A 26046-nucleotide genomic window follows, 5' to 3' on the forward strand; every position below is an offset into this window, starting at 1 on the left:
AGTCTTCAGTCCGTGGGGATGGTCTATCCAGCGGGGCGCGCCGGCTCCAGTCTTCAAGTCGGGCAAGCTCACACGCCGACACCAGCCATACCGAGCCCTCCCCTTCTCCCGCTGATGGGCCTACCGCTGCTCAGCTCACAGCAGCGCCGGGGGCGGACAGGCAGTCCCCCGGGCATCACCACGCGTCGCGTCTGCCATTTTGGCTAGGACCATTGGGCTTCTGCCTTTCCGCTCATCTCCCCTACACGGAGGCTTTGCTGCAATCCACCTTAGCACAGTGTTCCCCAACAACTCGGGTACACACGAAGCAGCGTTGCAGGATCATTACAATTGTTTAGGGGGTTTTAGGGCTGTGGGACGGGGAAGGAGTCCCAGAGCTCACCAAGGAGACATCCACCGGTGTCTTCGGCTAGCCATGCCCCTTTATTTTAATAAATCACTGTTAAAATACCAGAACCTGGTCTGCCTCCTTCTGACCTACCACACAATCTATATATATTCCCCTCTTCTCTTCGTATTCCTGTATCTACTGTAAATGGTAGCACCATCATTTTATATTAAAATGGGTGAAACATAAGGATGGGGCCCGTGAGTGTTTATGATACAGTCTGTGACAGACCCAGCATGTAGTTTTAACCAAGTTGAACAAATTCCGAGAGTGGTTTGAAGCCAACAGGCACATAAGTTCAAGAGAATGAGTCTGAGCTAGCATTTGATCAAATCCTATATGCTGTGGTATGGGAGATGGTACATAACAATACATGGAATGGTTGATCATACTAACTAATGTACACACTTCAATGTCAGGAACATTTAATCACCAAGGATGGAATGGCAAAATCAGAACAGCTAATCCTGGCAGTCTTCCCACTCCATATTAGAGTTATGATAAAGATTTTAGGAGTGTAAAAAAATAACCTTTAATTGAAGTAATGGATGTACATAAATAGTGTGGAGGACCAGGAGGAGGACACGGACGCAGTAAAGTCATTTTCTTACTGTGAAGTTTATTTAAAGTAAAATAAGGCATAGATCTCCCTATAATTATGTGGTGTTCTCTGCCTATCTTACTAACTAAGGTGCTTGTCAGTCAGGATAAATGTCCAAAAAATGAATCTGTCCTAAATCTAAGCTATCATATTCTATCACTATTCTAACTAAGAGTGGAGAATGTTATGTTCCTTTTCATTTATATAGTGCCTTATGTACCATTGGTATGGTCTCAGGGTGCTGGTAGGTTGAATGCCCTCGGGAACCGAAGTTCAAGTCAGTAGAGCGAATAGATGGAGTCAAAGGTGCGTGTGCGCACCGGATATGTGTGCAGCTGGTGTGGCATTCGTGTGATAGCTGCTTCTTAGCGGTAGGTATGGTGTTTGGGAGATCAAGAATATGTGTATGTGTTCTTTCTGGTTTTTATCCAGACCGATTTTGGCTGCGTCAGGCCAGTGGAGAACACCTAGGCTGGAGGGTGTGCAACCAGCAGTGTTTAGTTAGGGTGATGGGGAGTATGAGGCAGATGATGGTATGGGAACAGCTATACCGAATGGTGTCATAGTATCGCTGTGTTCTATTTGAGTGGTGGTGTAAAGAAAAGAGTAAGCGTGGAGATGTGATATGGTGGTTTACCTTAGGTGTTTGAGATCGGGCTCACTCCAATAGTTTCATGAACTCCATCCGTTCCATATACTCCGACTGTTCCATGCATTATGACCGTTTCAAGCCCTCAAAACCGTTCTTTTCCATGCTCTTTCAAACATTCCATACACTCCAAACCATTCCATGTGAGTCACGCCATCCTCTGCACTCCAATCCGTTCCAATGACTCCCTTCTCCTGGTGCTCATGTTTTGTCACAAGTTTCTTCTCACTTCTCTTACTTTTTTCAGTAGACCATATGCAAATAGTCTCTTGTCATCCTCTGTATCAAGTTTTGCAGTTTTTGTAGGGGACTGGTACTTCCCTGGTCCGTATTCTTCCTTGTCAGCTTAAGTCTAGGTAGGTGCTTTTTCTGTAAATTATAGGGTTCCCGAATCTCAGTTACACTCGTCTCCTCTCTTTTATGGTAGCTGAAGTTACAATTCCCCCTTTTCCAGGGTGCAGTTTCATGTATGGGTTTGGGCTTCCTGGCTTCACAGGTTTGTTCTCCCCAAATGTCTCTTTTCTGTGCTCTTTCTTGTCTTTGAGATATGGGTGGGCCTTCCATTTTCACCTAGTGATAAGCCTCCAATTTTATTTCTTTCCCACTCTTATCATTTTCGTATATTTCTTATCTAATTCAAATAGTTCTGTTTCACTGAATTATTTACAATAGTTTTCCCAGTAGTTGTTGTTGTACATAGCTCTGTTCGGTATTAAACGATAAAAGCAATTAGATATCACATTCTTAAAAATCATGCATAACATCAACAGTACATATTTCAATTTTAAAATGAGAAATAATTGATCTGGCACACATATTACAGTCACATTTCGCGCTATATGACCAGGCTCTGTGTACACATTTTGCAATAAAATAAATTAAGTTCACATCTGATGTATTCTTACAGAGATTCACAGCCAGCTCTTCTGTTCTGATACCTTTCAATCGAAATACTGGCAATAGGTAACACTTTGTCAGCCATGAATAACCTGGGCAGAACAATAGAAGATTCTTAATTGACTCCTAAGGATTGCCATAAACTCTACAGCTCCTCTCCGTTGGATTTAGCCACCTTTCCATACATTTGGCCACTTTAAGAGTATTTGTACGTAGTTGTGTACATATATAGCTCAGGCATATGGAGGAGCTATACCATCTAGGTACAATTCAAATCCCTCTACCTCTTTCAGCATTATATAGGGGGCGCCCGTCTTCAACACAGCACAAGCACTTTTCATCTGTCTTATTATAGCTTTGTAGCACTTAATTTTAATCTGGGCCTTTGAGCTTGGAGTTAAGCCCTCTGGGTTTTCCCAGGGAGTCCCCATGACCAGATTATAAAAGCCTCTACATACAAATAGAAGCAATGCCAGAGAGCTGGATACCGATCAACGATTCTAAGTATTTAAGGAGTTCAGGTATGCTCCATAGCCTAATCCAATAAAGCAACGGCTTGGTTACAACAACTTCATGTATGAGCTTAAGGACACATTCACATCGCAAATTTGCCATTGGGCCTCCTTGGGTTGCATTAACAGGTTCTGTAGAAACCTATTGTCCGCCACACTTAGCTCAGGTGAGGGGCAATGATCCCACAGTTCTGCCCCATACATTGCTGCGGCCCTGCCTTGTTCTTGTTACAGTTTGATTGCTGGGGATAAAGCTGATTATAAACGCACCAGATTCTGCCACTATTTTTCCAGGGTAGCTGTGGCTTTAACAAGATGCGCTGACCATGTTAAATCTTCTGAGAATCTAATCCCTGAATAGTCATAGTAGCACACCTGATCTAACACATAATCACTTACTGACACTTTCAATTTAATTTTCTTTTGATTCGTTCTACTAAATACCAACACCTTTGTATTCTCTAGGTTCAGTGTCCTAGACCTATCTTGACATTTCTCCATAAAAATGTTCAGATTATGTTTCAACCCCAGCAGGGTTGTGGACAGTATCACGGCATCGACAGCATAGAAGAGTGCTGGAAACCTGTCCTGGCCAAGCTAGGCGGGTCAAGACAGCTGCCAGCAGTTCCTCTATGATGACGTTTATATACTAAGAGGGGGGCCAACACACACCCCTGGTGGACACCCCTCTCCACAGCAAAATAATCAGTGAGCTCCCCATTCAGCCCCCACCTCACGGCTGCCTTGTTATAATGGTAAAGGGATTGAATGTTAACCAAAAATGGTCTCCGGGATACCCTTTTCTCTCAATATCGACCATAATTTGCTACGGGTTACACCGTCGAATGCCGTTCGAAAATCCACAAAAACAGCATAGACCCTAGTATCCTGGACTGTAACACATTTTGACAGAATAACATTCAACCAGAGACATTGATCCATGGTGCTGATACCGGGGAGAAACCCTGTCTGGAGATGGTTTTATATACTATTCTCAGTGGCCCTTTTTTGTAGGCGTGTTGTTAGCAGTTTGGCGTAGAGCTTTCCCGGGGCATCCAAAAGTGAGATGGGTCTATAATTACACGGCTTCCTGTAGTCCCCCTTTTTAAAGATTGGCACAGTTTCTTTTAATTGTATGTATTTATTTTGTTTTTGGTTATTCAACAACCTGTTAACAAAATGGTAAACAAAGAAAAAAGAAGAAAAGACGAGACAATAATATTATTAATGAGAAAACAAAATATCAAATTCCCTTGGTCTTACAATTAGTATCAAATAGTTACAACCAAATAAAATCAGATCAAAATCAGGTCAAAAGGAGATTATACTCAAAAGAAGAGTGTTTCATATTCTTATATTACTTCTTTCCAAAACCTGGACCACGGCTTCTGTTAATTCTGTGTTGTGACCTGAAATCAATCTGTCCCAAAACATTTCAGAAATAATTCTATCTTCACTTGCCACGAATCTGGTAAAAAGTGCCGATCTATGTGGCCAGGTGCCTTCACAGTCTAATAGAAGATGTTTCAGGGATTGATTTTCCGGATTTGTGCATATGTCACATCATGTATTGGTGGCTTCCCCTTGTCTCCTATTTACTAGAACTTCTCCAGTGTATACCAGATTCAGGCGAGTTCTGAGGAAACTTTTCCTGTTTTTCCAGTCCGGGAACTGCACAAGATATCTTGACAAAGTCCCTAGTTTCTTGTAACTGACATAAATTGATTTGGTGGAGTTATAGAATGCATCGTATCGACTGTTATGATCCAGTCGATTAGTTCTAGTTCCTTTTTGGCTTTTGCCGGGTTAAGGATTAATGTTTCAAAGTCAATATTAGCCATGGAAAAAATCTCCTTTACTTTTGATACTAATTGGGAGAGAATATTTGATTCAGAATGTTCCCAGTGAGCCTTGATATCTCCAAATAGTGAGCCTTCCTGGGCTGGGATGATTAAATGATGAAACGAACAAGAGAGGCCAACCTCCATTCAGCAGTTGCTTTCAGGGATTTCAAACCCAGCTCGAATCTTAGGCTCGACATCGCGAGACTCATTGGGAGTCCTAGGACTCTCTTCCAAATTGAGCCCTCCAATTTTTTCCAATTTATATTCCACAGATGGGGTTTGGCCTCTAGCTCACATAGGATCAATGGGGCCACTTTTGCTGTGTAAATCTTGATCAAAGGAACATCTGAAAATGTACAGAATTTAAAAAGAACCTTTTTCATTTGCGGAACAAACTGCTTAATTTTATTCGACACATCCATTTCCACCTTATTCAATGAGGGAGACGCATAGACCATGTAGCTTAAGTACAGTACTTCTTCCACTCTCTGGATAACCTGACCATCTAACCTCCATTGGGAGAAGTCCACCCTCTTCAGCCTGTTTTTGAAGGCAACCACTTTGGATTTCGTTGGGTTTATTGATAGCCCATTCTCCTTTGCAAAGTCACTCAGCTTATTTATTATAAGCGCTGCAGTCCAACTGCTGTATTGTCCAAAATAACAATGTCGTCTGCGTAAGCCAGCCAGTGGATCTTGGTCACATTGATCCTCGGGCTGGCCAATGCCAAAGATTGCAGATAGGGGCCCAGGTCGGCCAGGTATAGGTTGAAGAGGAATGGGGCCCACAAGCAACCTTGTCTCACTCCTTTCTCAACCCTAAAGGAGTCTGACAGATGTCCTTCCTCATCTAACCATACTCGGAGGATAGTATCCCTATGCAGTTCGACAAGCATAGATCACAAACCCTCTGGTTTTCCCCATTTTCTCAGCTTGTTCCAGAGACGCTCCCTGATCACCTGATCAAAAGCCTTTGAAAAATCCACCCAAGGTCCAAATAAAGGAGCCCCTCCTTTGCCCCTGGTGTTCTCACTAATCAAACTAAGGACCAACCCATTTAGGGCAGTCGACAGACCTCTTCTGAACCCTGTCTGTAACTTGGACATGATCCGTTCGCGCTCAGCCCATTTTTCCAGGTCTCTTAGTAGAATTTTATGAAAAGTTTGCTTTCAATATAGAGGAGGGCATTTGGGCAATAATCTGCTGGCTATGACCAATCACCCACCCTTGAAAAATGGAATAATTGTAGCAACCGTCCATGAAGGAGGGAGCATTTGCTTCTCTGGGATCTCCTTAAAAAGCCAACTCAACATTTTGGACCAACCAGCTATATTGTTCTTTAGGACCTGATAGGTCAGCCCATTTGTGCCTGCTGCCTTTGAGGAAGAAGTCTTAGCAACTAGATCTGCCAAATCTTGTTCGTCAAAAGAAAGATGCCAACTAGCACTGCAGCCAGGTCTATGTATTTCCTTATGACAATTTTCTAAGTTTTTAGTGAGGTATTCTATCCACTTGATCTCGGACACTAAGTTACATTGTATACTGTTGGAATTTCTTTCTGAGCAATTAATTACTGACCAGAAGGTTCTGGAGTTATTCTGGGTAATTGCACTAGGCATCATTTCACCATCCCTCTGAAGGCGCAGCATCCTTCTGCCCATTGACCAATGCTTGTATTCAAGAGATAGATGCCTAGATTCTCTCTTGAGTTCTTCCGGGCCAAGGTTAACCACTTTAACTTCCTCAGCTTCTGTCCTAGCAGCTTTTTATTTAACCAGGTTTCTGCATCAAATGTGTGGTAGTGATGACGTTGCCTCGCTATTCCTCCCGCACTTGGCGGGCAAGTGAACCATATAAACTTTACACATTTTCTCAGTTGGCAATTTTCCTGCAGTATACTTACAGGGATTTTCAGTAGACTGTTGTTCAGAGCTCTAACCTCCAATCTATATTTGGAAAGGCAAACTCTTCCCTTTTCAGTTGTTATATTCTGTATTTGTTTGTCTATCGAGTTAATGGGAATGGGTGAGAATGTCAGCTCTATGCGTGAGTGATCACTCCCTCCCTCAGACTTAATTTCTAAGGATATACTTCGATAAAGTAAGCCGGCTGACATAAAAATATAATCCAAAGTCAAACAGGACTGCCCTCGTGCCCAGGTCGATACCAGAGGAATGTCCCCCCGGATGGACCCATTTAACATTTTCAAGCCCCAAGCATCAATAAAATCCACCCACATTTTTGGGAATAAGACAAAATTACAGAAATATAAATTACTGACCTCACCAAAAGACCTAAAACACATACCACAAAAAGTTAAAACTACCAAAAGTTAGAACTTTTTGTGGTATGTGTTTTGGTGTGGGGTCGGTAAAAAAAAAAGAAACACAAAGGCTGCGGGGGCTGTGGTGGTGTCCCCCGCAACACCCTCCTCACTATACTGCACAGTATAGTGAGCGGTGGTTGTGGGGGACACTCCGCAGCTCACCTGAGCAAAAACAGAAAATGAAGGAAGAAAAAAAAAGCTGGGGGCTGCAGGGGTGTCCCCCGCAACACCCTACTCACTATATTATACAGTATAGTGGCCGGGGTTTGCGGGGAACACCCCCGCAGCTCACCCGAACAAAAGTAAAAAAGAAAAGAAAAGGACCCTGCGGCACTGGTTCCCAATCACAGAAGTGAAAGGGAACCAGCGCCGCAGGGACACAGCGCGTCTGAAGGAACGTTAAGTAGGGGGGTGGGGGTGTGTGTTTGAATCTGTGTGATTTTCAGTGGATGTCCGCATGGGAAATGTACAAACGTTTGTGTTGCGTACATTTCCCATGCAGACATTTCCATCGTGGACCATTCCGCAACAGTAAAATCACACAGATTCAATTTTTCCTTTACTCGATATTCTAAAGGGGGTCCTTGCTTCCTTTCCCTTTGGAACTTGAATACATTGAGTGTTCAGGTCCCCTGCTAGAATTTTATGGGCTCCCCCATGTTTCAGTTTTATCTTCTCAATTAATGATGACAGAATGGCTAGGAAAGCCTGAAGTTCGGTCCGGGCGGGGTTCCAGTAAAAGTTAATGACTACGACCTGGAACTCTGGCTTTTTAGTTCTTAACCTAAGTTTACATGCCTGGATGCCCTTGGTGTTATTAAAGATGGGAATTACTTCCCTACTTGACGAATCCTTAAAGGCCATCAGGAGACACCCCGGATGACCTTCCTTTTAGTCTTTTGGTGGGTAGGTAAAGTATGGAATGAATAGCCTTCACTAGCTATTGGGTTAACAAGCCAGGTTTCCTGGAGAATAATGATATCTGTGTCACTAAATAAATGGTCTTTCATTTTTCTCGTTCTAAAGGTATTGGGACTACGCATGTTCCAACTTATCAGGCGGATATCATTTTTTCCTAAAGAGACTGCAAGCCGAGCCCCAGTTACTGTAACACTTGAGTCAGGATTTCTGGAAGAAGGGTGAGCGCATTCATTTGAGAGTCCTGTTGAACGTCCTTTTTTAAGCTGAGGGGGTGAAGGACCCTAGAGTTCGACTTCTGGCACAGCGGTGTCTTGTTCAGGTGGCTTAAGTTGACTTGTCTTCCATTAATTTCTTCTATTGGAGCTGAGGAGAAAACACTTAAACCTTGTCTCTCCAAGTCGCTCTTTGCTCCCAGGATAGCAGTTTGTACCTCTCTAGATGTTAACCCCACTTCGACCAAAAAGGAGTTATGAGTGGCTGGAAAACGCACAAACTCTATATCCTTGGAGGCAAATAGATAGAGGTTTGGCACCCTTTTGAAGTGTGATAAAATCACGCCTCTACTGAGGGACTTCTACTGTGTGTACTTAGCTAGTATCTTCAGCCAAACTCTTGGGATCACAAAGACAGATTCTCCTTCCTCATTACCTTTCTCTGGAGCATTATACTTATCCAAATCATGTTGAGCCGGACCGACCCTTTGATCTGGTGCCAGAGATGGCGACTATTTGCCAGCTCCGTTTACAATTTTAGTGACAACAGAGAACTTGCCTTGCCCCAACCTTACTTCATTCGTCATGATAGTTTTGGCTTGCTCTTTACCAGTTTGCTTTAAAAATATTGGATCTATTTTCACACTTAAAGAATCGGCTGAGGTATTAGATGGTGCCAGGTTTTTTGGAGGGCAGTTTTTCTTTATAAATATTGTGGCCCATGGTGACCCTGTCGCCAAAGAAGTTGACTGTGCTATAGGGATCACTTTCTTTGGTGAAGCCTCATTTAATCTTGTGCTCTCCTTGTCTCCTTTATTTGCTAGCAAATCTAGAACCTAAAAATTGTTGTAGTTGCGGGTCTGTTTGGAGGCCCACGCTCTCACTTAGGATCCCTATCAGTTCCTGCGTATCTCCCAAGTGTACAGTCTCCGCAAACCTTCTGCTTTTTCCCTGTCGTCTCCGGCAGCCTTTCTACTGACATGTCTTCTTTTGAAGTCCTCCTCGTCCCACCTACTGGACTGCCTTTATTTTTTCCAGTTGGTTCTGCCTCTCGAGGTGTTTTTGATATAGACTTTAAGAGTTCGTTTCCGATTTTTATTTATTTATTTTTTTGATTTTGGGTTGTACTGATTTTTAGTTTTCTTAGGATCCTTTCTGAGAAATAGAGAAGAGGTGTTTGATCTCTTCTTTCTTACTTCTTTTCTTCACTTTTCTTCTTCCTCAGGAGTGTTGCGTCCCCGCCTCTGTCCAGCTGGTCCCCACTGCCCCCTGGCCATGGGGATTCGCATCTGACATAGTTTGAGGACCAGTTTCACCCCCTTCTGCCACCCCCTCAACCACATAGGCTAGTCTTCTAAATTCTTCTAGAATAGATTCTGAGAGAGGGGTGTCGTCAAAGTGGTTTACAGACTGTTCGCCCTTCCCCACCTCTCCTACTATTTCCACATGTGGTATTGCGGGTTTCAGCTGGAGCAAGATCTCCTTTAACAATTTGTTTTGGATCTCATCCGCTTTTTCCTTCACACTAAGCATACTGTAGATTGTGAGAGATCCAGCCCTTGTTTTGCTATCTCCAGCCTTGTGTCTTTCAACGAAGGTGTTATTATTGAATTGACTACATTTGTAATCTACACCAGTGAAGATTCCCAGTGTGCTGTTTCTTTGGTGAGTTCGAGAAGTATCCCTGCTTGCGATTGAACTTCTGTTTTGAGAAGTAGCCTGCAGAACCTGCAGAATTAGTTATCACACCTTCTACTAACATTGATTCAAATATTGTGTTAATAAGTGAACAAGTGGATAAAAAATCTAAGAAACCTCTCAACAGACCATATATAATAGATCTGTTTACTAAAATTCCAGCACTTCGTATTCTTCGGTCTGATGATTTTTGATTTTATAGAAGTTCAAAAACTGAAACGCGCGTGTTTAGGACAAAGTTCAGCGCTGTTAGTGTTGCTTCATCTGCTTGAGGATTGGTTGCCAGACTAGTGGTGGCCGATGAATTCAATGGCTCATTTATATTCTTCTGTCTCCTTTCTTCTTCTAATCTGACCTCCTTGTGGATGGAACCACTCTCCTTACTCAAGACACTCTTGCAATGCCTCTTACCTAGGAATCTTGTGTCAAGGACCCCTGTAGGGATGTAGGAGCCGAAGGAGAATCTTGACCTAGCTCTCCCTCTAGGTCATTCATTCAATGATCTTCAATTTTTCTCTGTATCTTTTTAGTGGTCACTGTGTATTCTAGACCACGCTTCCTCAAATGTGTTAATTTTGACGAACCCTCTTCATTGTTGACCCCACCTCGAGGTGTTAATGGAGGCTGCTGCTGCGCCTGCACTTGCGCTTGAATCTGCAGAATTGAGTTGCCTGATGAATTGACTGTCACTCGATTGTACCTGATTGCCTAATGTGGACATTAGCTCCCTAAAAGATCCATCCCATTCCGGGGTCCTGATGTCACCCTCCAGAGTTGTATTGCGCAGCTTCATAGCGTGTGATTTTTAACACTTTTTTTCCCCTGACAAGTCTATTCCCAAGCAATCCCTTCTGGGCGTGTCCCTCTGGGGATATCACACGCTTTCAACCCAAAAACTAAGGGAGCACCAGGTCTATTGCTCCAAATACCATCCACGCTCCCTCAAGCCCGGATGGTACAGGATAGCTGTGGTACTGCGATCGCTTTTATGCTATTTCATTTGCCACGGCAGTTAAAAGTCTCAAAAGGCAAATGAAAGCTGGGGAGATGGATGACCAGGATGCAAGAATCAAATGTCTGATGTCAGGTTTCAAGTGGCGTTCTACTTGAATGGATTTGTCAGTTCCACTCGAAGCAGTGGTTCTGATTGATTAAAAAAATATGTAGATAAAGTTACTGGAGCCCGGGAGGGGGGGAGGGGAGAATAATGATCTTGGGCACCAAAGTATCTCGCGACAAAACAGACGACTGCAGTCACTCCCCCACTCCCGAGCCCTCAGTCTTACCGTCTTTTGCCTGCCGGCTTGAACCGCCTTAAGCAGCTGAAGTATTGCGTGGGGTTGAAATGTGTACAGTGCTTCTTCTAATCAAAGTCCTCACGGTCGAACAAGCCGAAGACCCAAAGACTCTTTGGCAGACTTCGTGGCCGCCGCTCCGCAGTGTTCCAGAGTATTTATATGAACAGCAAAAGAGGACTGTGAGACAGCACGTCTCGTCTCCACTGCAAGGAAAGAAAACAGTCTATTGCCCAAATTGCCAAAGACTCTTCGGCAGACTCCGCAGTTATTGCGCTTTGCCAGGATTTTGTGACACATTCCCTGTTTTAGCGATACAATCGAAAACCCATTTGAGCAAAGGGCCCATACACAGAGTTCACCCCTAAACAAATCAATTGGCAGTCCATCCGGCCCTTGTGCTTTCCCCCTCCTAGGCGTTTGATTGCCTCTTTCACTTCAATTACAGAGAAGGTGATATGCATGCCTCTTTCTTCCTGAGTTCACTACATACACTAGAAAGTTTGGGGTGCTTCCTGACTGTTTTCATATAGTGTAATGAAGTACTGATACCAGTCACTCCGGGGGATGTGACTTAACAGCTGGTTTCCCATTTGCCTTTCGTCCCTTGCAACAGACTTCCCAAAATTGACCTGGTCGCCTTTCTTACAATAATTTAATAGATCATCCCATTTTGTCTCACTAAACTGGGCCTTTTTTGGGTCTACCATCAATTCTTAAGTGGCCCTTAATATCCTAAGATGTGACTTATCTGTCTGGGTGACATTCTTTAGGTAAGTTAGTAGATCATTTGTGGCTTCATGGCATTCACCATCAAACCAACCCTTCTAATCCAATGCCTGCTTCCTTATTTGCCCGACCGGTTTAGAGAAAAAAAGGAAGCAGTGCCTTTGTCATATTTATATACAAATCTTCAACATCCCTTGTGGTTTCACATTTTAAACTGATACCATCCATATAATGTTCAATACTGGCATATATTCTTGGATTAATTATGCACAGATCAAGTGACAACCATTTTTAGAGTGCCCTCTAACAGTAATAGAGCTCACATCCCTCGTTCCTCTTGCGTTACTTTCGCAGTGTTTCACCATAGTCACAGTACAACTCAAAGGGTAATGGTCACTGTCGCTACTTGCAATCGCCTCCATGCTTTCAACCCTAGCCCAGTTTGACATACTAATTGCTACATAATCAATCAGGGATCTACCCTGATACTTACATAGGTATAGTTCCCAGGCTTATCGGGGAGCACTTTATTACATGCTCCTAGACATGACTCGTGCATTAGTCTGGCCACTTCTACGGCAACAGAGTGACATCTGGCTGTTTTAGCTGTCTCTAACACTGGTATCCCAAGCGCTGCATCGTGATCATCCCAAAGTCCTTCTAATACTTCCAAAGGTTCAAATTGAACATTGAAATCCCCCATTGCCAGTATAATTGTTGGGTGATTATTAGATGAAGACTATGGGCCTCATTACGAATGTTGCCATGCCGCAACATTACGAGTTTGCTCGCGGGTGCCACTGTGGACGTGTGGTCAGATCAGGCGTGCAGAGCGGCACCCGCAAGCAGTCCAGGATGGTAGCAACGGTACCGTTATTAACGGTACCGCTGCTACCATCCTCCCCATTCCCATTGAGCTCTATGCGGGCTCAAATGGGAATGGGGATGTACCGGCTCCGGTTCCCACGAAAGGGAATTACCGGGCCCTCCAAGGTCGGAATGGCCCGGTAAGTCCCCTTTTGCGGGACACGTACCCGAGTTTAGGGGTAGCCATGCCCTGTCTAAGGGCATGGCTACCGCCAAACTCGTAATGAGGCCCTGTATCTTTTTGACTAGTAAACGTGTGGCCTTCAAACTTTATAGGCTATCCTTTCCACCAACTCTTTTATAGATGTTAAATACCAGCAGGTGGTTTCATTTACTACTGCTCATATCAAGGCACATGAGATCATCAGAGCTTTCGGGAATCAAATTGGCAGACACATCCATGGCAGAGCTAGTAAGTATTACCAGCCCTCCCTTTGGCCTGCCTCTCTGGCCTTTTGTTGCATTCAGGGTATGGGTGCTAAACCCCAGTAACTCAAAATAATCTGCTGCCCATGTTTCTTGTAGACAAACTGTCATAACAATGTAAGAAGCGGACCCACTCAGAATCTGGCAGTAATCTATTAACCCCATCCACGTTCCAGGAAAGTGCTTTTATATTTTACTACCCAGAAACCTCCCTCAGGTTGTGAGTCGACATAAACCAGTGGGGCTGGTGACTCCCTTTCAATGCTGGCATGTCCCTACCCCCCTTGGGCATCCTTCCTTGTTAACAGTGCAATGAGTCTTCACAGATTATAGATTTGCATCCCCTCACAAATCGCAGCCAGTGTATACATTTGTTTACCAGTGCGTATTGCATTTTGAAGTTACCTTCCCTTAATCTTGGGACGTCATATAAATAGACATCCCTACCTTTCCTTGTTTGCAGGCAGCCCCCTGAGTACTACAGGATTCTCCGAGGTATGCTGTACTTGACAAGGATAATTATATGGACCAGTAGGGATATTCACAGCACATCCATATTTGTATTCCTGTAGATAAGGTCTGTGGGGATTGCCGATGCAGGTAATAGGGGTCAACTGATTCGTCCACCTTGAGTGATGTCCGCACTTTTACTCTTTACAAAACAGCGTCCCCCAGAAGGATCCCCAGGTCCCATTTTGCCTGGAATTAAGAGCACTTATTTCCCAGCTCTTTACTCGAAGGGACTGGCAGAGCCTGTTCACTACATATGACTACAGGTACAGCCCTTTGTACCCCCCAGCCTCGATAATCAAAGACAATCTTTCAACCACACTTTTCAGGGAGTTTACTGCTTCTGTAATGTTCGGTGAGGCAGCCAATATATCATATTAGCAATTACATTTTCTTACAATAGGCTCACCACTAGGTGCTACACCCCCAAATTCTGCCCTGTCTTATGGCTGGACTAATGGATCTTGTTTTCACTTTGGATACTTTTTTCACCCCACCCTTATTTCCCCCACGGTTTTTCCCTCCTTTGATCCAAGTAGTAAGATCATATCATAGATGACTATGGGCTGCACCAACTGTCCCAAATCATCAGGTTGATCCAGGCGGACCTGTTAATCAACTTCCACGTTTCAGTGTATGGGCTTTACCTGGGCCCCTGCCATAGAGTATAGAACATCCTTTTCCTTCCCTCCCGACTTTTTGGTAAGGCAGCAATATCCCCATTTAATACACTCAGCACTAGTTACAGGTATTACAGGTGTTTGCAGGGGTGACTGGCTCAGATGGCATTCAACGGGCCCTCTGGCTGGCTGGCTCGTTAAACACTGGACTGGAATTACATATGTCCTACCTTCTACTTGGGAGGAGGGGTTCAGAACTTTAACCGCTTTCAACGATGAATTTCTCTTGTCCCACCTTATGGTTGACTCGAATAGGGGTGCCTTAGAGGCGGGTAAAACACCAGGTCCTGTCTCCTGCGAGTCAGCCCGTATTGTTAACAATTGCATAGCATTAGGGCTAACACTACAGTCAGTAGACAAAGGTTGCTTCATAGAAGGGACAACTAAATTAGGGGTGGCGCCCTTGCTTACATAATTTGTTCCATAACTACTATATCGCCCAGAAAGCCTTTTATCTCTGTTATAAGAACATTCACTTCATCTATCGGTTGGAACAGTTAAAACTATTTCCTTTGACCCTCTGCTGGGGATATTGGATTGGCTGCTTTCCTTTTCCCCATATTTAATGCAGAGTTTCAAAGCGTAATCCAAGAAGAAATGTAAATAACACAGTAACAAACAATACCTATACACATATAATTGTTCTATATAAAACTAGACAGAGTCCATATACGCTAAAACCAGTCAGTGCAAGGTTCGGACGATGTGCTTTGTGGTCTCATAAAAACGTTTCTAAATCATTTAGACCAAGTAGCCAATATAAAATATGTTTTCTTCAAAATAAGCTTGCTAGGCGTCAATGGGGATGGGGGGCCAATAAAATTAGACAAGGATTAAATGGAGTACTTGCAGCGCTTTGTTTTGCGATCCAGTAAACAAACGCCGGCTCTGCAGATTGAACAAATTGGTTTTTGGAAAGTGCTTACCGGCATGATGAGTCCAGTAATCCACAGCCTTGTCGTTGTGCTCAAATAGATGGTCCCTCTACTTCAGTCACCGACTGTCGCCCTTAATGCCAGCGAACTTCAAGCTTTATGCTACGCTTCCCAACAAGTAATTTACAAAGCAGGGTTGGTATGCGTCGCCAAAGTGTGCTCTAAGCAAGGTTTAGAGACAGTTCCCGATGTACCGCGCACACAGAATAACCACTGCTTCTATAGGAAGGGCGGGAGTCACGTGAGCCACCACAAATTTCAGAGCGCATGTATATACAGTTCAATACTAACCAACTCGTTGTTCAAGCCCCTGTACATTAGAACTTCATAAGAATGAATCTAATAGCGAAAGTCTGGGTACCACTGCTGCAACCACACCACGACAAACAGCCAAAAAAACAGCAGCAGGGCTTAACCGCCCGGGCTTAGCCGCAAGGGCGAACTGTAAGCCCTTTTCAAGGTTGCTTGTTCTGATGCTGGGAAGGGGCGTGGTCTCCTCAGGCAAACGGCTCCCAGATTAGCAATGTGCAGTTGAGTGGCAGCAAAAAACAGCAGGAGGGCTTAACCGCCTAGGCTTTGCCGTTAGTACTTGGACGAGCTTGGCTTAATTTATGAGTCCCGCTTGGCTTGCCGGTATTCCCATTTCCTGTGTTACCGTTTCAGTTCCGGGGAACTTCCGCCGTACCTGCAGTCCCTTGGATTCTCTTTCCTTCTTGTTGCTGCTCGGCGACTTGTTTTCAACAGCGTCTTTCCTTGATGTACTGTTCTTGTCTTTGGGATGTCACAGGGATCTTGACTCGGGCTGGCAGCTGCTTACTCCCATGGATGGTCTCTGCACTGTTGTACGGGCAGACTGCCCACCACTCTGACGCTGTGGTCATGCCACCACCGCTCTTTCTCCTCCGCCTTGCTCGACTTTCTTTCGTTCTGGCACGCTGGTTGCTCTGCGTTTCTGGTTCTGAACTGGAGCGCTCAGCCCCACTTCCTTCCGCTCTGTTGGGCACAAGTAGCTTGCCCCTGCGTCTTGGGTTTTCACTCTCTCAGCCCTCTATCTGCTCTCAGCCTCCTCTCTCTCACTTGTTGGTCTCACTTTCCTTTTCAGCCTCCTCGCTGCAGTCCATTGGAGACTTGAATTTAAAGGGCTATCTTCCATTTCTTGTCATTCATAATATAACTTTATCTTCATTAGTTTGATAACAGTTTGGTACATTGTATAAGTCCATATTAGCCATCACTTGGAAGCCACCAGGGAGTTCCTCACGAGAACGGGAGTCCTTATCCCCAAAGGGAGAGTCTTTCTGAGTGAGGTCCCACTTGCCTCGACTCCTAGGGCGGGTGTTGTCGAGCGGGCTCACCTCCCTAGCCTCACAAAGGTGGGCTCCCCCTTGGGGCGACGGGACAAATTCCCTCAATTTGTCACAACAGGTAAAGGTACTGGAGCAATATCCCCATCTTGATCAAGGAGATCCTGGTCAAAAGAGATATCGGGACTGAAATCCATCTTTGTACTTTGGTTTGGATATCAGCTAGCAGAGGAGCATAATTAACCGAGTATAAGTAGCTAGTAGTTATAATTATGATGATACCTAGGTATTTAACCCGATCAATGAACCATTTAAAAACCTTGCAGTATTAGGGTGGTGTTACAGAATATGTTAGGGCAAATAACGCTTAATTACTCCAGTTTATTAACCGTCCAGAATGCTGTCCAAATTCCCTTATTTCTTCTACAATTATTTGTAGATTGGTCTGAGGGTTTTTGATGAAAAGAAAAGGTTCATTGGCATAGACTGACAGCAGAATTGATTGATAAAAATCTGACGCCTCACTTGGAGTGGTATTTACTAAGTGTCGATGCCAGCGGTCAAATGGATAGAGCAAAAAGAATATGGCACAGGGGGAAGACCTGACAATTACCTCTAACTAGCTTTTTCAGATATGATCCCATTAGTGTAGACCCATGCTGTAGGGGAGGGATATAGGCATTTCACTAACAATCGAAAAAATGGACCACGACCCATACAGTTCTGCATGTAACTTCATTCAAGGGAATCAAAAGCCTTCTGTGTGTCTAAAATGGCTGCAAGGGCAGGTACGGATGGATGAATCAGGGATATCATACTGAATAACATCTGAAGGTTACGTGAGGTGGTCCTTTTAGGGATAATGCTGGATTGTTCATCTAAAATCATGGACAACACCAGGCGACGTATCCTGTGGCCCAATAGCTTAGCGAGAATTATACTGTTTAGATTCTTCATTGACAGTGTTCTATAGGATCAACAGTCGTTATGGTACTTATTCAGTTTAGGAAATACCACTATGAAGGCTTTATGTCTGGAAGGTGGTAGAGTTCCTTTATTGAGCGCTTCCATGCATACCTGCAAGAGTTTAGGGGCTAACATCTTAACAAATTCTTTGTAAACTTCAGCTGCAAGTCCGTCAGGACCCGGGGCCTTGCCTTGATGCAATTCCCCGATTGCCACATCTTTTCTGATATCCAGCCAGATCAATTGAGCTCTATCTAAATCATTTTTAAGAAACAGGTCTTTTTGATTTGGAGGAATAGAGTGAAGAGTAGTATTGTAGTAATGTAATATTGATTGTAGCAACAGCTGTTAGATGTACACCATCCAGTCATATGGTTTTTGATATCTGAGGACACACTTGCCTACTTGACCGTCCATGCTGGAAATGCAATCAGATTCTATGTGTCCACGAGCCATTGTTCTGCCAGTGCAGAAGTTAACTTCTCTCCCCTCTAAGTCTCTGAATTTAGTCAGCTGAGAATGACATTTGTCTAGAGTATCAGTAGAGTTAGTTGTAGCCATCTTATTTTCCAGTCATTTTACTAACATTTGCAGTTATTCTGCTCACCCCATATCACTCTAAGTATGTCAGATTCTTTGGATACACATTCTACATTCTGCAAATCTAAAGTTTAAATGTCTCCCGAAGTTGGATCTCTTGTCTGTATCATCAGGATTAAATCGCTAAGCATGAGTCCAAGGTTGGGTGTTAAGGCAGTATTTCTAGCACCCTTTTGAGGATGCTAAAGCAACCTACCCTAATTGAAGGGCTTGGCTTCCCTTTCTGGTCAGGTGCTTAAGCCTTCCAAGTGTAAGTAACATGGTCAGAGCAACAAAGCTTAACTCTGCACTAGGGGGGTAGTAGGTTAACACGGAGGTACAATCAGTCCATGCACATAAATCTAGAAAATACACCACACTGATATGCTTTAAAATATATACTTTAATAAAGTCACACATATAAAACTCTCAGTTCAAATAAGAACTTCAATAATAATACACAGCATTAAAAGATACCAAGTATATTAATAAACAGTAATACCTATACCGGGACTCTCCTAACCCCATGTCTATGTGGGCCCTAGAAAGGAATGGTTCGGCCAAAAAATGTTATTGTCCCTACGGGTCGGCCATGTGTTTTTAAGCCTAAGTCGCTCGATTTTTAGAAAAATTCCCTATGGACCCTACCCGAGTTTTCGTCCATTAAACGCACGCGAAAACAGGCATCAGGGCGCTGCCATTTTGTGATAATCCTATAACTTGCCCCGGCTGACCTGCTTTAGCGGCACTAAATCATATGCCCCGCCCCTGAGCCTGACATTATCAAAACATTCATATTCCCCGCCTCTCTCCGTGACGTTACTGTGCTGCGTAGGCAAACGCGCCCAGTCGTCTTCTACGCGACTTCACACAGAACCCGGAAACCAACACAGATCAACTCACAACACAGCGCGCCACAATTCGGAATATGAAACTGTACCTTCAAATCAAACCGCAACACGGTACATTTGGTAAAGTACATTTCTTTTCTCTCTATCTGCAAATCATGTTCCGTTTTATTGTGAGTCACGCGCTGTTACTTTATGGTACACAGGGTGTTGGTTTTCGTTAAAAGAAGCACTTTGGTCGCACAGTGAACCGCAAGGCTGTTCCATCAACTAGGCACTAGGCCAGCGTAAATTTTGATATGTTGCTTCTAGCCGCTAGTACCGCGTAAGAGCATATGGGCCCTTGGCGATCGTCCCATAAGATTGTCAAAGTGGTGCAGTTGTTTACGATAAGCTGCAGCTGGCGGTTGAAGAAACCATCTGCCACGGTCTGAAACTGGTGGCGGTAGCAGTAGGGTAGGATATACCTGTTTTGAAAACATAAAAATTATAATTAGTCTCGCCAGCCGATCTTTATTAATATTATTCATTTTATTTATTACGGCCTATCTGAAACTATTTGCTTTCAAGGATAGTGCAATGGAGTATGTTCGGCTCTAAAATCAATGCGAAAACTAACAAAATAAATCGAGGTTAACACACAATGAGAAACGACTATTTGTCTACATGCGTGTGGAATGTGGACCTGCATGCCCATGTGCCCGGTACAAAGACGATCACACAAACGTTTTACTTGCTCTTCATTCATTCATTCATCCATTCATTAATTCTTCATTCCGGTATAAAAGCGTCTAAAGAGTTACTTACATTATATTTGCAATATCCATTGTGTCTCTGCGTAATGCAGTCCGTAAATCCCACTGTGCTCTTGACAACGATTTTTCGTATACTGAACTAACATGAAACTCGTTCTAGTTTCAGAATTTTCTGCCTTATCGTCTTTTACGTTCTTGCACCCCTCCTTCAAATGAAGTCCTTTCGGCATGGTCCCTGTCTCTCAAGGTAAAAAAACAATACAACCTTATACTGCCAGTGTGAGTTGTGGGCCTCTTCAGGCCGCCAGCTGAAAATCAAAGCCGCTGACCTTCACTCTAAACGAGCATACATTCTTACTTTGCAACATCCCGTAGTAAAGCCATCTGTGAGAATTTGAATTTTCGAATCCATCTATGTACTAGCCCTCAATGTGAACTGGCTTCTCTCCCATCTGCAATGGCTCACTTGGCGCGTCCTGAGGCCCCCAATTTTGTCCTCATTGTCTGCGATCTTTGCAGCCCTAGAGAACCAGAACTATGGAGATATTGACTTTTTGGGGGAAGGTCAGGGAAAGTATAACGTACCCGAGGAGTTGAGTTGAAAGTGAGATTTATTGCTTGTTTTATTATTTGCAATACGCAAGCCTTGCGAAACTTAGTTACAGCAACAAAAATATATACATACACATATTGACAAGGTCAGCGATATGAGGTGAATAGAGAGAGAAGTCAAACATGCCACCCAGGGAGGGGTTAGGGTTAGCATACTTTATATGTACACTACAATAACATTTATTTACAAAAAGACAATCATATTACAATTATTTAAACCAGGATTTGTACTTCACAACCAGCTCTCCTTTGGGTGGACATGGAACAGTGGCAATGTGCATCAGAGCTCTGCACAGAAACGTTCAAAATTCCATATCTGTGCTTCTCGAGTACAGCAACAATAAGGCTTTTTACAAAGTCGAACTCCATTTCCTCATAGACTGGTTTGATGACCCATTGCTTGCTTCTTTTAGAAAACACCTTAGTGTAGCGAGGCATCCTTACATTACCCGTAGTCCTAGATTGTTCACGGCAGAGATTCTCGTTATGGGCCAAGACCACAAGTAGAGTCCTATGTTTCATGCCCTGTATGCTGAAATGCAAGCACTTTGGCCTGTACTTTAGGCACATATTGTGGTACACCTCCAAACCTCCTGTGTGACAGAATTCTGTCAGTCCCCTCAAATCTCTTGATAGAGTTTTATATGGCTTTGTGTGTCGGTGAAGTGGAATCAACCACTTCTTCTTCCTTGCCTCCTCTGGGGACAAAGGGCCATGTTCACATTGGTGGAAATGTAGGTTTTCTGACCAGCGGTGAACGTTGGTACAATGGTGCATCAGTGACCGCCATTTTTCAAGTAGTTTTCCACTGACCCTTCACAAGTTTTGGAGCTCCACCAAAGATGGTTGCTGATAGAATGGGACCACTGTGAAATACTTTCCAAACCTTTTTTTTTCACTGCAGACGAGATTTTCTTATTGATTGATTTAGCAAGATGCCCTACATCAAATTGATGTTTAATATGTGGGAACTGCTCTCTCATTGTCTTGGCAATTGAAACGTGTCTGTCCGTGGCTATGAGGTCGATGTGCATTCCCCTTGATTATAGATATTCCACTGATTTTATAAATCCTAGTTTTTCCATGGCCACTGAGGATGTACATTGTGTTACCTGCACGACCACCGAACTCAAAATTTTCTTACTATCCATGTCCTGAAAGTGGTAGGTGCAGTACTTGGCAGAAAATCCAGGGCTGTCGCACTGTCCATCGCCGACTAGCCTGAATCGTTTCCCTTCGAATGTACTTGCTAGAGACAATTGTTCAATTTTCCATGCATCACTAATGGCCGGAAACAAATAATCATGTTGGTATTTGTAGTACTGCGTTTTAGAAATGAAATGAAGTCCCACAAACTGAAAGAAAGACTCTAACTTTCTAAAACTGGAGCCACTAAAAAGTGATGCAGCTGCACACAGTAGATTGCCTGCTGGCAGTTTCCCCAGCATCGGTTGTGCAGACCATGAGAACGTATGATTTAATCTACAGGCGGCATGTATTTTGACGTTACTGCCTTGTTTTTGACGAGTCACATGAATCAATGGCTTCCCACATACTTTCCCTCTGACGGAATGCCCACATTTCAGCATACTTATAATATCCATCAAACAACTGTCGAATACTATGTATTTGCCCTTTTTCATTAGACTGTCATCCGGCATCACACTTGTTTCGGACTGCATCGTTGAGGACATATCAGCAGCATTGAAAGAAATATCGCCGATATCAGGTTCTGATGCGTCAGTCAATGCTGCTGCTGGTTCATTCTCTGTCATTTCAACATCTGTTTCTTCAGCATTGATGGGAGAACACAACAATGTCGACAGCTTTTTTGGTGGCAATTTTTTGGGCGGGTGTAGATTGTGTGAATTGATCTGCGACTACTTCCGAGCCATCCTCAATACATTCAGTATCATCTTCTTGTGGTGGTGCCGTCGCACTGTAGCAATGGTCCATTACAACTTTACTGGATTCTCCGGACACATTCATTTCATGTTCTGGCCATTGGATATGAGCATCTCTAGTCTCAACATGCGGCGTCTGAATTAATAGTTCCTCCATAGTGTAAATGGTCTGGCAAGCAACATCTCTCATTCGCTTCACTGTCTCTGTATGTATAGTTCGTAGACCCACGGGTAACTACTTGACAGATTGGAAAAGGGATGTTCAGTTTAAACACAAGATAAAGTATAGTACAATTAACTGGAAAAAACATAAAATAGTCCCCAGCACAAAGAAATTCTAAAGTTATGAACTGTTTGTAACTAACCTTATTTTTGTTTCTTTTCTTTGCAACTTTCTTGACTCGACCTTCAACATCTGCACGCTGTAGCTCCGATTAGTTTCCGCATCTCTTCCCTTCCTCTTGCGCTGCAACGACTATATTTTCTGTATCCCCATAGACAGCACGGAATGAGGCTCCATCGACTCCCTGAAAAATTGTACTTTCATTACTATGTATCACAATATTGATAACATAAAACACACGTGAGGACGAACACACAGGTACATCTCAATAGCTCAACACGAATTAAACATTGTGTAGAACAATCAAACGACAAGTATTCAAGCTCTGATGACCTAGTTCCATGGAACTGTCAGTGTCCATACCTCTGGCTCTGCATGGACTGCCATGAATGATTGTATTGAAGAGGCGGCATCAGCAACTCCCTGAAACACAGTACTTGCGTTAGTATGGTTTTTCAATATTGTAAACATAACACACACTTGGGGTCGACAGCACAGGTTCATATAAAGAGATAACCACAAATGATGCATTGTCTAAAAGAATCAAGGAATATTTAAATATGATCAGATTTAATTGACTTATTTCTCCGATTTCTTTACATCTGCATCATCTAAATGGGATCTTGTGATTGTAGTGGAAGCTCCATCGTCTCCCTGAAACACAGTTCTTGCGTTAATAGGGAAGAAAGTATAGCAAATGGAATCACGTTATATGATCACGCTCGATGGAGCTGTCAGTATCCATACCTCGTGCTGCTGAAGAACATCTAGGGCTGTTGTCAATGTGGTGGACGCTTCAGCATATCCCTGAAAGACAATACTTGCATTAGTATGGATAACACTAATTATAACTGAAAACAAACACCAGGGGACGACAACTAAGGTGTATATCAATTGGAAAGCACTAACCAAACAATTGGTAAAATAATCACACGATACATAAAAACTATTAATTGACATGCATAAAACAAGTCTGTAGCGGGATAGCCAAGTATGATTACCTGATACGCGCTAGAAGTGGTTGATAACTGTGGGTACGTCACAGATGTAGAATGTTCTTGCTTCAGATTCAGCGGATAGTCAAGCAGTTGTAAAGGTGAATTATTGTTTGATAATGAAATGCACATATTAGAAAATTGCCATGTAAACCGACAGAATAGTTGAGAATAATGCTATTGAAAATGCGCAATATAGCACAGTTCCCTATGCCCATATATAGATTTCCTTTGGGGGTTATAAAATCGAAAAATAATTTATTGATAAATGTCATTATTCAAAAAGCTATACACTCATATCAATATCGAAAGTATTACAAGGGACACAACAACTAAATTATCAATTAATCTATTCGACTACCTACACACTACCGCAAGGCCTAAAGCTAAATCCGGACACTTGACTCACCAGTGGCGGAATGTGGACGAATAGAGTTGGAATAGCGTTTGCGAGCAATTTTCGTGTCGTTCGCCGTTTATTCTTCTTTGTTACCCAAGATGCGGCGTACATGTTCGAGGAAAAGTGCCAGCTGCAGATGCGGTATCGATCACCCCTCTTGTCCTCAAAAACTTGCTGGACTCTACTTTCAAGCTCTTCCGGTGGATATCTGCAATGTCTGACCCATTCTCTTATTCGATCAACAGTTTTAGGGAATACATGCATTGTAGTGCCTTCAGATTTAGCATGGGTCTTCGAAGGGCAACTGCTAATCGAACAAGCAGGCATTGCTGAAAATTCTGAAAAGTAAATATCAAGATTATTATAAAACCTTGATGAATAAAAATGTCATAAAAAAGTAAATGAACAATACCATGTTCAATGCAAGGTTTGTTTTGGTCGCCGGAACTATACCAGTTCATCATTTGCGGCTTAGTTACAGAAATTTTTTAAATGATGTGACTAATGTCTGAACATGTGACTCGTCCCTTGGATGTTCTGTCTTGCACGAGAAGGAAACATGCTTACATTATAGACTGGACCCCCGAAGGATGCAATCCGATGACAATTGACACAGATGAAAATAAATGGATCTATTGATAGCATAACAATTGAAACTCAGTCAATAGCAATGAGACCAATGACCATAGCACTATTGGGTTCTGTAATCGCAAATAGATAGAAATGTAAAAATGACCGAAATATGACTAGGATACATGGCCTTACCTTGACCAACACACAGTTGGATTCAGCAGGCCAAGCAGTATGTTGCAGGAGAACAGGTAGATGGCCACAGGTAGCACACTGATGAGTTTGCTCGAAGCGGTCACAGATAGCACGACAACGAGCAGATTAGCATGGATCTCAGTGCTTCTCAGGTAGAAGGTTCAGGAGTTGACTTGCAAAGCACAAAGATGTTCTCATGAGACATATCAAGAGGTTTTTAAAGTATTACAAACAGGGGTGTGTTTGTGAATGAATGACATGTGTATGTTGTGGTATTATGTAGATTGCAGGGGGGCGGCCTGCCTCAGGGGAGGCCTGCCTGGAGACATGGGGTCTGAGGAGGCCATGTGAGCGGTGGCCCCTGGGCGTGGGATACCTTTTGAAGTGCACATGCTGTTTGGCACCTTGGCCGTTAGCGCCCGTGACAGCCCCCCATGCCAGCGCTCATCCCCGGGTGCGAACCGCCTTTGATAGAGGGGGGTGGGATGGATGGGCCTGGGGCGTGCAGATAAGGCACAGGAAGACTGCTGAATTGAGACACACTTATGTGGATTGCAGGAGGGCGGCCTGCCTCAGGGGAGGCCTGCCTGGAGACACAGGGTCTGAGGAGGCCATGTGAGCGATGGCCGCTGGGGCGTGGGATACCTTTTGAAGGGTGTCTAGTCATAATCTCGAAAACAAAATGTCGAATTATAATAATGTCGAAGCAATAATGTCAAACAAAAATGTCGATTTTTTTTTTTTTTTTATTTTTTTTTTTTTTTAATTTACATGTCTTTTTGGGGTTCCGGTGGTAAGAAAAAGGGGTAATACATTAAAAAAAATAAAAAAGGGGGGGATTGGGGGGGAACCCCCCCATTTCTAATAAAAATCAACAAAAAAAAAGAAATTCAACTATTTTGTTTTCGACTTTATTTTTTCGACATTATGACTTTCGACATATTTGTATTCGAGATTATGACTATAAACCCTTTTGAAGTGTACATGCTGTTTGGCACCTTGGCCGTTTGCACCCGTGACAGCCCCCCATGCCAGCGCTTATCCCCAGGTGTGAACCGCCTTTGATAGAGGGGGGTGGGATGGATG

General features: G+C 43.4%; 1 protein-coding gene and 1 long non-coding RNA gene across 3 annotated transcripts in view; one reads left to right on the forward strand and one right to left on the reverse strand.

Annotated features, from left to right (window-relative positions):
• The window catches only part of XPNPEP3 (X-prolyl aminopeptidase 3), a 653628-nt gene that overhangs the window by 512647 nt on the left and 114935 nt on the right, over nucleotides 1–26046 (forward strand). The window lies entirely within an intron of this gene.
• The window catches only part of LOC138582786 (uncharacterized), a 171676-nt gene that overhangs the window by 69875 nt on the left and 75755 nt on the right, over nucleotides 1–26046 (reverse strand). The window contains exon 3 of the long non-coding RNA XR_011305078.1: nucleotides 11334–11548. This is a non-coding gene — a long non-coding RNA (uncharacterized lncRNA). The remainder of the gene's footprint in view (nucleotides 1–11333; nucleotides 11549–26046) is intronic.

This window comes from Ambystoma mexicanum, chromosome 3q (genome assembly GCF_040938575.1).
Source record: "Ambystoma mexicanum isolate Mex_15411 chromosome 3q, UKY_AmexF1_1, whole genome shotgun sequence".
Classification (NCBI taxonomy): domain Eukaryota; kingdom Metazoa; phylum Chordata; class Amphibia; order Caudata; family Ambystomatidae; genus Ambystoma; species Ambystoma mexicanum.